Raw genomic sequence first — 12,297 nt, 5'->3', positions numbered from 1 at the left:
AAGCCAGGCTTGGTGGTGCATTCCTGTAGTCCCAGCCTCTCAGGAGGCTGGGGTGGAAGGATCACTTTAGTGTTGGGAAATGAAGGCTGCAGTGAGCCATCATCACACCAGTGCACTGCAGCCTGGATGACAGAGTGAGACCCTGTCAAAGGAAGAAGAAAGAAGAAGGAGGAGGAGGAGGAGGAGGAGGAGGAGGAGGAGGAGGGGAGGAGGAGGGGGAGAGGAGGAGAAGGAGGAGGAGGAGGAAGGGAGAGGGGATGGGGAAGGAGGTGAGGAAGGGGGTGGGGAAGGGGAAGGGGAGGGGGGAGAAGAAAACAACCAAGAGCAAGTTGCCAAAATATTACACAAGGATTTATAGTTTTATTTTCTGTTTCACTGTGGTTATGTAAAAGTAAAAATATATAAATATAAGGCATAAATACAGTTTATTCTTTGTAATCTAACATCTTCTTCAATTAAAAATGAAAAATTCTAACAGGAAGGATGAAGAGATGGAAATTAGCCAAATAAGTCTTTAAAATAGTGTTTCTAGGAATCTGTTATACTAAAAGCAAGAAGCAATAGGAAACACAGATAAAGGCAGAAAAAGGTGGATTTTGTTACAACGCTGTTGTCGTTACTGAAGAAGTTGGGGCTCATTGGGTGATGCACATCAGTGCTAATTTCTAATACTCAGAAAATTAGTACATTTTGAACCCAAGAAGTGAACATTCAAAGAACCACCCACCACCCCAAATCATTCAATAATTTTCACTGGTGTTCTACTACACAGAATTATAATTCACTTGTAATTATGGCCACCAAAAGAAGAGTTCTTGTTCTGTTTTGTAATTTAACAAACACTTGTTGGATCACTAGTTGATGTCATGTGGTGGTGATGGTGGTTAGGTGTATTTGAAAATAAATAGCGTGTTCTGGGGAGAATATAATCATTTGAGAGAGAAGGTAGGCTTAAAAATATAGAGTGCTTTCAAATATACTAAAAGTGTGCAAAAAATATGATTACTACTTGGTAAGGGAAAACACAACAAAACTTTGAAAAACCTCTTGAGGAATGACTGATTTTGCTTCAGTTTATTTAGAAAAATGAAGAGTTCCTAGACAAAATGTTAGCACACACAACATAGAAACAAAATAAATTATAAAATACTTTGAGGAGACAGATGAAAACAAATATTAGAGTTAAAATCTTGGCAAGTGAAGGTACATATTATGCCACAGAGAAAAATTGGAAGAAACTGCTTGTGGAGCTTGATAAGGCTCTTCTCATAAAACATAAACTCCTATCTTTTGATAAAACAGAAGGTTCTCACATTCTGTGGAATAATAATGATTTTGATGTCAGCTCTGGGGAAAAAATCCTAATGATATTTGGGAACTACCCATTGTGGGTAGTTTCCATGGTAAGTCATGGGGTATATCTAAACTCTTACAACCCACCAATTTCTCCATGCTTCTGTGAATGTACTGAGAAGAAAATGATACCACTGAGAAAAAGATTTAGAATGTATTTCTTATAAATTTTAATTCTAAGACAGAAACTGAAAAGGTTGGATTTACAGGTGGAATTAAAACAACAACAACAACAAAACTCTTCCTGCATTTGTGAAGTCTGGCTTAGAAAGAAGAATAAGGGAAGTGAAACACTGACTTCACAAATAATGTTGAAGAACATAATGTTTTAAAATGCTATTGCTCATGATGAAAAACACATGGGTTTGACAAGAGGCGGAAACATGTTGTTGCAGCATGAAAGTCTGTCAGGATAACCTTAGATTGGTGAGGAGTATTTATGAATTGAGAGGGTTCGGACATAGGCAAGCAAAAAGAGGAAGATGCCAAGAATTTCTCAGGAGAAAAAAGAAGTAGAAACTACTCTTTACCCTCAGATATCTATGTTTCAATCCCTAAATACAAGAAACATAGAATTGAAGATATCTGTAGAATGTGGGAATTGAATCATTTAATAAAGGAAGAAACTATTTCAGAAAGGTGCTACCACCTGGCTATCCATAGAATGACCCCTTCCTGCACTCCTGCTGCCTCCTACTACAGGTTTGGATCTTATAATTTATGGATATTAAAATATGCCAAGCATAAGTTGACCTCTCCATATTCTTTTTGGAGGGTCTAATTTAGATTTCTACCCACATCCTCTGGAACCATGATGAAGTTAGTTTCATTTCTCAGCCCTAGGTCTGTCATCCTTTTTTTAGGCAGCTTGAGTCTGGGGAAGCCTGATGCTGAGTTGCTCTTATGTTTATGATTCAGATTTGGGTACATATGTGTCCTAATACAAACTTAAGTCAGGGGAAGGGTTGTAACTATTAAGATTATACCCGTGATTTTGTGTTGTGTTAAAAACATGAGTGTAATTAGTTTACAGTGGAGACTGCCAGATACCTCTGTCTTTAGGGACAGTTACTAGCAAACTGCCTGTGGCTAATTATAGAGAATAATCTATAGAAGATGTTTCTTGGTCTTCCCCAACTGGAGAGGACAGAAGTCCTTTGAACTCTGAAGAAAAGATTGGAAGGTGGTTGTAGGGGAGGAAGAGGAGAAGAGAAGGAGGAAGAAGAAGAGGGAGAGTTGTCTCACTTTCTTTACCCCCTCTTCACCTCCAACTCCTCATCTGTATTAGTCTGTTCTCATGCTGCTGATAAAGACGTACCCAAGACTGGGTAATTTATAAAGGAAAGATGTTTAATTGTCTCACAGCTCCACGTGACAGGGGAGGCCTTACAATCATGGTGGAAGGCAAAGGAGGAGCAAAGTCATGTCTTACATGGCAGCAGGCAAGAGGGAGTGTGCAGGAACTCTCCTTTATAAAACCATCAGATCTCATGAGACTTATTCACTATCATGAGAACAGCTTGGGAAAGACCCACCCCTATGATCCAATTACCTCCCACTAGGTTTCTCCCATGACATGTGGGAATTATGGGATCTACAATTTAAGATGAGATTTGGGTGGGGACAAAGCCAAACCATATCATTGTGCCCTGGCCCCTCCCAAATCTTGTGTCCTCACATTTCAAAACCCAATCATACCTTCTTAACAGTCCCCCAAAGTCTTAACCCATTTCAGCATTAACTCAAAAGTCCACAGTCCAAAGTCTCATCTGAGACAAAGCAAGTCCCTTCTGCCTATGACCTGTAGAATCAAAAGCAAGATAGTTACTTCATAGATACAATGGGGATACAGGCATTGGGTGAATAAACCCATTCCAAATGGGAGAAATTGGCCAAAACAAAAAGGCTACAGGCCCCATGCAATTCTGAAATCCAACAGGGCAGTCATTACAACTTAAAGCTCCAAAATGATATTCTTTGACTCCATGTCCAGGTCATGCTGATACAAGAGGTGGGCACCCAAGGACTTTGGTAGCTCTGCCTCTGTGGCTTTACAGGGTAGAGCCCCTCTCCCAGCTGCTTTCACAGGCTGGCATTGAGTGACTGTGGCTTTTCTAGACACATAGTACAAGCTGTCAGTAGATCTGCCATTCCAAGGTCTGGAGGATAGTGGCCCTCTTCTCACAGCTTCACTAGGCAGTGCCCCAGTAAGGACTCTGTGTGGGGGTTCCAACTCCACTTTTCCCTTCTCCAGTGCCCTAGCAGAGGTTCTCCATGAGGGCTCTGCTCCTGTACCACACCTCTGCCTGGACATCCAAACATTTCCATACATCCTCTGAAATCTAGGCAGAGGTTCCCAAACTTCAATTATTGACTTCTGTTCACCTGCCAGTTCAACACCGCATGAAAACTGCCAAGGCTTTGGGCTGGCACCTTCTGAAACCATTGGCCCAATTGTACCTTGGCCCCTTTTAGCCACAGCTGGAGTGACTGGGACACAGGACACCACAGCCCTAGGTGGCACACAGCAGGGGGTTCCTGGGCCCTGCCCTTGAAACCATTCTTTCCTCCTAGGCCTGTGGGCCTGTAATAGAAGGAGGTGCCAACAGGCAATGGAGACATTTTTCTCATTGTTTTGGTGATTAAAATTTAGGTCCTCCTTATGTATGTAAATTTCTTTAGCTGGCTTGAATTTCTCCTCAGAAAATGGGGTTTTTTTTTCTATTGCATTGTCAGCCTACAAATTTTTCACTTTTATGCTCTGCTTTCCTTTTAAACATAAGTTCCAATTCCAAACCATATCTTTGAGTATATAACACTGAATGCTTTTAACAGCACCCAAATCACATCTTGAATGCTTTGCTGCTTAGAAATTTCTTTTGCCAGATGCTCTAAATTATCTCTCTCAAGTTCAAAGTTCCACAGATCTCTAGAGCAGGGGCAAAATGCTGCCAGTCTCTTTGCACATCAAGAGTTACCTTTACTCTAGTTCCCAAAAAGTTCCTCATCTCCATCTGAGACCACCTCAGTCTGGACTTTATTGTCCATATTACCATCAACATTTTGGTCAAAGCCATTTACCAAGTTTCTAGGAAGTTCCAAACTTTTCCACATCTTCCTATCTTCTGAGCCCTCCAAGTCTCTAGGAAGTTCCAAACTTTCCCACATTTCCTGTCTTCTTCTGAGCCCTCATACTGTTCCAACCTCTGCCTGTTACCCAGTTCCAAAGTCACTTCCACATGTTTAGGTATCTTAATAGGAGTACCCCCTCTACTGGTACCAATTTACTGTATTAGTCTGTTCTTACACTGCTAACAAAGACGTGCTTGAGACTGTGTAATTTATAAAGAAAAAGAGTTTTAATGGACTCAGAGTTCCACATGGCTAGGGAGACCTCACAATCATGGTGGAAGGCAAAGGAGGAGCAAAGTCACATCTTACATGGCGGTAGACAAGAGGACATATGCAAAAGAACTCACCTTTATAAAACCATCAGATCTCATGAGACTTATTCATTATCATGAGAACAGCATGGGAAAGGCTCACACCCATGATTCAGTTACTTCCCACCAGGTCACTCCCATGACCTGTGGGAATTGTGGGAGCTACAGTTCAAGATGAGATTTGGGTGGGGACACAGCCAAACCATATCATCACACTAGAGTTGACCACATGACTAATGTCTGAATGTGTCCATTCACTTACCATCAAAGTCAAATTCTCTTGTGATTCTACCAGTTCATCTCATTTCTTCTCCATCAATTGTAGTTTCCTAAGGACTTGTTTATTAAAATCAGATGTCTTTTGAATAATAGGGATAAATCTGGAGAGGTTTGTTGAATATTTGTGGACTCATAAAGACAGTTGTAACTTACATATATCAACCCAGATACAAGAGACCATATATATCTATCATTGCTGAAGTGCAAATACATTTAGAGATAAACAAGAAACAAATAGTGAAGTAAGAAGTATTTTATTCACATTTTAAATAATTTTAAAAGCCAGAGTTTGCTCCGCTAAAATGTAAGAGGAGAATATAATAAAATGAAAAGCACTTTAGCCTTCTCAGTTTTCTCCAATTTAAGGTATTTTGCAAACTTTGAGAGGCTGAGGTGGGAGGATTGATTGTGCCCAGGAGTTTGAGACTGGCCTGGGCATAGTGAGATCCAGTCCCTACAAAACATTAAAAAAAAAAAAAAAAGCCTGGTGTGGTGATACACATCTGTGGTCCAAACTACTAGAGAAGTTAAGGTTGGAAAATCTCTTGGGCCTGGGAGGTTGAGGCTGCAGTGAGCCATGATTGCATTACTGTATTCCAGCCTTAGTGACAGAGCAAGACCCTGTCTCAAAAGAAAGAAAGAAAAAAGAAATCAAGGGGTGGGGGGAACATTTTAATTATTCAGAAAACAAAATTCGCAAACAAGATGCCTAAGTATAAGGCCAATCTTGCCTTGAAAGGCGCACACGTGGTTCTGGTTTTCACTTCCTGAAGCTCTTTTGTTTTGAGGTGACTCTTCTGTTTACTTTTGTGTAGAACTTTGTCTAGAGTTTGAAAGGAAGGTTGATAAGAAATGTCATAAAATTTTCTGGGAAAAATATTACCTCACTTTTAGGAGTCTAAACATTTATTAAATTATTGTTGAAGTTTGGAGGTGAGTTCATTGTACTATTCTTTTTAGGTACATTTAAAAATTTACATCAAAATCTAGAAGAAATTGGGACTCCAAACAAGGAAAAATACTATTTATAAGGTTGAGCATATACAAGAATAGAAAAACAAAGACATGGCCTATGTATTTACTAAGAAATTAAAGCATATGTGTGCAATTTGATAAAACTCTGAGTTTAAAATCTTACAAAAGGATTTTTTGATTAATATAAGGTTTTAGTCACTACTTACAGAGAGTAAAGAGGCTCAAGTTTTTAGACGCTTATAACTGTCATGACCTTTTCAAGTAGATTAAAAATGGTCAAGTGTGAGGGGGTATTTTAAAAGGCTACAATGACAATGAAATTTCACTGCTAATTACCAGGATATGAGAACAAAACTTCAGGCTTAGTTGTTACATGGGTGCATTTGTTGTTTTCGCAGTGCTCACACACTGAACTTGGCCTGTCATCTCACATGTGCGTCACAAAGGAAAACTATGTTAAAAGTTTGATTAGTGCAAACCTAACACTACTGTTAGTGAAGCAACTCAAAGTAAATTGGGTTACTCATTTATGCATTTGTTTAAGCAATAAACATTAACTAAGGACATAGCCTGTGCAAAAAACTAGTTTCTAAAGACTACAGGAAAAACAAGATATATTGTTTTTTTCCTCAATATCTTGTAATTTAATTGAGAGGATTGACTTGGGCCCTCAACTGTAAAATAAAGAAACTGCAGTAAGTTATACCAGGAAGGTACAAATGAAGGTTTAGAGAGGTTAGGAGGTAGAATAAAGTATTTTTGCTTCGAAAGGATACCCCATTGATGATGGGTCAATTAGATATTTTGCTGGGCATGATGGCTCACATCTGTAGTCCCAGCACTTTGGAGGTCAACATGGGCAGATTGCTTGGGTCCAGGCAGTCGAGGCTCCAGTGAGCTGTGATTGTGCCACTGCACTCCAGGCTGGACAACACAGTGATACCCTCTCTCAAAAAACAAAAAACAAAACACACACGCGCACACACACACACACGATCTTCATGCCCAACAGACTTCTAGATATGTTAGTGTAAAAAATGTTCTTTTTTGACCTGGAAATAAGTTACCCTGTAAATTTAATTACCTTTATGGACATTAATAAATATGTAAGGTCAAATATGATATAACATTTTAGTACCAGATGTAGGTTACAAGCTTTTGAGTATACACATACTATATATCAATATGTATAGTATGATTCCTATTAGATAATAATGTGTATATTCATGTGTATCTACATATATCTATCCAGCATGAATTTTATAAATTTTTGAGCAAGATGTATACCTTTATATCTAATTTTTTATGCTGGACTTAACTATTTTTAAAGTTTGTATAATCTTTAAAAATAGTTAAGTCCAGTGTATAGAATTGAGCGAGTGCAGGACAAGAAAATTTTACTTCATAGGTGAGTTCTGGGATATTTTTACTTTTTCTTTTCAGCATTTTTCAAAATGAAAAGTTGTAATTTTAGTTTCAATATAGAAGATATATTTTAAAAAGTTTCTAATCCATGTCTGTGCCTTTGGCAAAATAAAAAATCATACGTGGGGACTTTGCTTCTTGGTTTTAGAATTTCCTTTTATGTAAAACAAAGCACTAGAGTACAATTGCATATTTTTGTCATAGAATACTAGAATAAAAATACACCAAAATTAAGTGTGATTGTGTGAGAGTGGTAAAGTGAGTGATTTATTATCTTTTCCTTATATTTTGTTTTTTTATAATGTAATATATTATTTTGATTAGTATTGATTAATTTAAAGAATGAAATTTATCTAAAATTCATAGGATTATATAATGGCATGTATGTGCATTTCAAGAGTAGTGCAAGGTTAAGCTTATATTTTTAAGACTATTACAAAAGCATGAGTCAGTGAAACGTTATGTATACATTGTTTTATACAGAGCAATTAACAAGTTGGTGATGGTCATCTATGAGAAGATTTATTTTTCTCAATAAGTGTTGCATTCACATTAAAACCATAACATACAAGAAGGACATTTCATGAACAGCTTGTTCAGGTGTCAAGATGTTTCGGTTATACTTTTTTTCTAAAAGTCAGTGGTAAAAGCAGGTAAAAACATTACCAGATATCAACACATTTATTAGGAAGCGTTCATCATGCATTTGCCACTTCTACTACCTGACAGCTGCACATAACAGAAAGGTCAAGAACTCTGGTTTCAGACCCGGGTCTACCACGTGCATACCAGATGGATCTTTTACCATGTTACTAACTCTCTCTCCAAGTTCATTTCATCATTTTTAAGAAAGGAGAAAACAGAAAATAATGATTCTTCTTTTCTCTTGGTGGAAATATGTCTGCTATATTTTTGACAAATAAACCTCATGCTTTCAATTGGGTGGGTGGGGGTCCTAAGGGCTAATAGAGAGAATAGTTGAGGAAGATAAAGGAACTAATACTTGTTGGATATCTTCTCTTTGTTAGCAAAGCTGACTTCCTGGGCATGTGACCAGTGCAGTCACACAAAGCTCAATGACCCCCCAGAAGGGTCCTGAACTTAGTTTAAGGCTCTAATAGTCACATTCTAAATTCTTAGTAATTATATCTTTGATTTGGTGATTTGTAAATGAGGTCAGAAATGACAAGGGAGCAAGTGCTGGGGGCTTCCCCACCACTGCAGATGGGTTTCTGGCTGCCAGCTCCCCTCCCCAGTGCACCCTGGGCCGGGACTGGCCTCCCTCACCCAGTGGTGTCTGTTGGGCCCTTCTCCCTTGTCAGGGGCCAGGGTGCAGGTGTGGGGAGGATCTTGCATGCCCCGCAATGTCTTGGGATGGTACATTGTCATGGTACATCGCACAGGTGGGAATGAACCTTTTACCCATTTGTGATCCAGGTGCCTTCCTAGTGTATCCCACCTGCCTTGGATTGGAGTTGGTCTAGTAGAAAGGGAAGATGCCTGGCCCAACGCCCCTACCCGCCGAGCTGCAGCATGATGCATTGATTGGGTAGTCAGCAAGAGAGGCAATCTAGCCCCTGATGAGCTGCACGTGAGCAGATGCGCGAACGCACCACGGGGCGAGACTGGGGACACCTGCGAGCATCTGTGAGCTTCTTCACTGGTGTGGTGCGAGTACCTGTGCCCAAGGAACACAACATTAAATTAGCAACTGAAGAATGTCTTGAGAAAGAGACTGCGAAAGAAAAGTAAGTGCTTTATATAGAATCTGTCATGACAATTTTACTTGCCTTTAGAATCACAGACTCCAAATTTTCATTTTGTGTTAAACGCTGCAAGTTATTTAGCTGGTACTGAGTATCAAGATGTGCGTTAGGTTGCTGAAAGGAATAAATGAGATAAGGGATATAAACATCTAGCAGAGTCTAGTACACATTAGGCGTTCAAAAACAGAAGGATTATCGGAAGTAAACTGTGGGCCCAAAACACAGAAATAGATTAGGAAGGACGTTGTGAAAAGGACGAGGAATTCTACCGGCATCACTAGCGAAGGATCCTTCCATTTCGCTCGCCCTGCCCTGCCCCTCCTTTCAGTGTGAGAGCCGTTTCTAGGGCATGATTTGTTACTTTGATATTGAAGATTTTTTTTTGAAGACTTATTTACCACGTTCTTTATATAATTGTTTAGAAAGTGGTTTGGCAATGCAAGAGGCCCTTTCTAAGAGCAGTGTGAAAAGGATTATATGTCGAACAAGTCCTTTGCAGTGCCCCATCTAATCACCTGAGCAGTATTTTGACACGGGTCAGAAAGGGAGACTGGTGAAATGTGAAAGCCAGAAGGCTGCCTAGAGGTAGGCTATTTCAGCTTCTCCTTTTTCAAGTGGATTTGCTGCTGTTCTCTCTTTTTCTGTGCATGTGTGTGTTTGAGCTTCAAAGTGGAGTTTGGCAGGAGCAGTGTGAACCTGTGTATGGTTACAGGCTCTCACCAGAAGAAAAAAAAAATCTTAGTCTCTGGTAAGAGAACATGCCCTGCCTGTTTTTGTGTATTAAGACTATTCTTGTAATAAAAGGAGTTTACATAGCTTTTTGAGAAATATTTTCCAGAAAATTGAACCTCTGTTTTCTCTTATTTCATTTTTGACTTTGCCACTAACTTATGAGCAGTAAAACTGGGAAATCTTATAAAGTATTATGGTCAATAAAATAATTCATGAATAGAATATGTTTGGTCTGGGGAAATATATTTTTATCCATTACATGGTACATGGAGTGCACTGTAATTTCTTCCAAGTAACTTTTGGAAGATATCAGGCAAAATAATTCAATATGACTAGCAGTTATTTTCTGGAGACTGGTATTGTTTTGACATGGAGTGCCTTGAAAACATATGGTCTTTTATGTCTCTTATCTGTGCTTTCCTTGAAAATGTTTATATTTGCTTGTGATAAAATGCATTAAGTTTCATAATCCTGAACAACCTTCTGGTACATGATTCACTTTCAAACAGTGCAACTGGGGAAACAGAAGTTTTTACAAAAAAAAAAAAAAAAAAAAAAAAAAAAAGATTTTCTTAAGTAGCTACGCGTTTTGTACAACACAGGTGCCAATTTAGATATTATTTTCAAATATTAAAATTTCCAAACAACTGCTGGGATAAATTATGCTTTGCCCTGTCCTTTCCCCCAAATAGCTCATATTCTTCAAGAATCCATGTAAATTTAGCCAGGACTTATCAGCTTACAAAGCTTACAAAGTCTGTGCTCATTTGACCTCATGATATGGTTTTAGCATTCAGTGACCCTTGTGATTATGACAGTAAACGTTTTCTATGCATGTGGTAGAATGAGATGGCTCAGCTGAATGGTTTTCCTCAACACAAGATGATCATAAAACGTTCATTTTCTTCATATTCTGTGATGAATGTACTAGGCATGATTGCTAATGCTTTCTTCTTTATGTCAAGAATCAATAATCTTTCTCCTTAGCTTTTGCTGTTTTTAAAGAAAAGGTGATTTTGTTGGTGTTCATCAACAATGGGAATCTAAAGCAAAATTTTAAGATATCTAAATATACTTAAAAAAATTCCAATATACTGAAATCAAAATCTGGAAATTGCATCCTAGTTGTTCAAGCTTTATATTTTGATTTGTTAGATGCATTATAATAGAACATACACTATCTTTCAAAACCATATATATTTTTACTTTTTCTGCCTTTGTTTCAGTTGATGGCAAATTCAGCTTAATATAGTGGTCAGTGTTACATTTAGAGTAGTCATAATGTGCTGATGGAGGACTTTTCTCCAAACTAGAATTCTAAGGCCCATTTGGAAGATTGGAAAATACCTTAGTATATTCAGTGTTGAAAGTCTACAACTTTTTTTCCCAAAGCCCCATTAAAATACTTATATAATGAAATGTTCCAGTAATGTTGAAATGTGTGAATGTATTGGAATTATGTCTTTTTAAGAGAATATCAGCATGCCAAAGAAAAATTGAAAGAGACAATCCCTACCTCCAAAGTTATGGCCACACCAATTAAAATATCAGTGTAATTACAATGCCCAGTCCTTTTATAATGAATGTAGTTTTGTAAAGCACACAATTTTCCAGTACTTTCAGCCAATTTTCAAAGAAAAATTATTTAATCTTTATTTGAAGTATTAAAGAAAAGCAAAAACAGCTTGAATACAAGCACGTTGGAAATCATTCAAGATTCAAATTGTTAAAAGTGATTCAATCTGTTCACTGTCTTGGGTTTTTCAGAGATTACTCACCTGTGGTAAATTGGAAAACCAGGAAGCACTGTATTGTTACAACATTTTTCAGTTGGACCATTAACTACTTTCTAGAGATTTCGTCTCTGAAAAACAAGGGCATGACATGCACTCTTTGTTCTATTTGTTTTGAGAGGAAGATAATAATACCAACAAAGAAGCAATCATCTTAAAGATGGACAAATATTCACATATGGGCAACATATGAATTCTCAGGGTTAAGGCACTTTGAAAGGGATTTTTGACTTTATGAAAGTTACATGGGCATAGGATGGGAGAATCAAGCCAACTGTTATTAGTGTGATTAAACCATTCTTACACAGGCACTACCTAGAATAGAACCGAGTCATCCAAAACCTGATTGAAGTGAGGTAATGATTATCATAAGCTACAGAAGCAAGAGAAATCAGGGTGCCTCCAAATGTCTTTGTTTGATTAGGGTATTAAATTTAGAGGGCTGTAACCTGGAAGAAAGTATTTAGTAGCATCAATATTTTCAGATGCTACTCCAAAAAATCTCACAAATACTTTGTGACCCAGAGTATG

General features: G+C 38.1%; 1 long non-coding RNA gene across 1 annotated transcript in view; it reads left to right on the top strand.

The window, feature by feature from the left end:
* LOC135273655 (uncharacterized) overlaps window positions 1–12,297 on the top strand; it is a 192,149-nt gene that overhangs the window by 46,632 nt on the left and 133,220 nt on the right. The window contains exon 3 of the long non-coding RNA XR_010341445.1: window positions 8,913–9,223. This is a non-coding gene — a long non-coding RNA (uncharacterized LOC135273655). The remainder of the gene's footprint in view (window positions 1–8,912; window positions 9,224–12,297) is intronic.

The sequence above is a fragment of the Aotus nancymaae genome, unplaced genomic scaffold (assembly GCF_030222135.1).
Source record: "Aotus nancymaae isolate 86718 unplaced genomic scaffold, 86718_ANA_hifiasm-v0.15.2.pri h1tg000008l, whole genome shotgun sequence".
NCBI lineage: Eukaryota > Metazoa > Chordata > Mammalia > Primates > Aotidae > Aotus > Aotus nancymaae.
The sequence above is the reverse complement of the archived record's forward strand: the minus strand, read 5'-3'. Positions and strand labels throughout refer to the sequence as shown.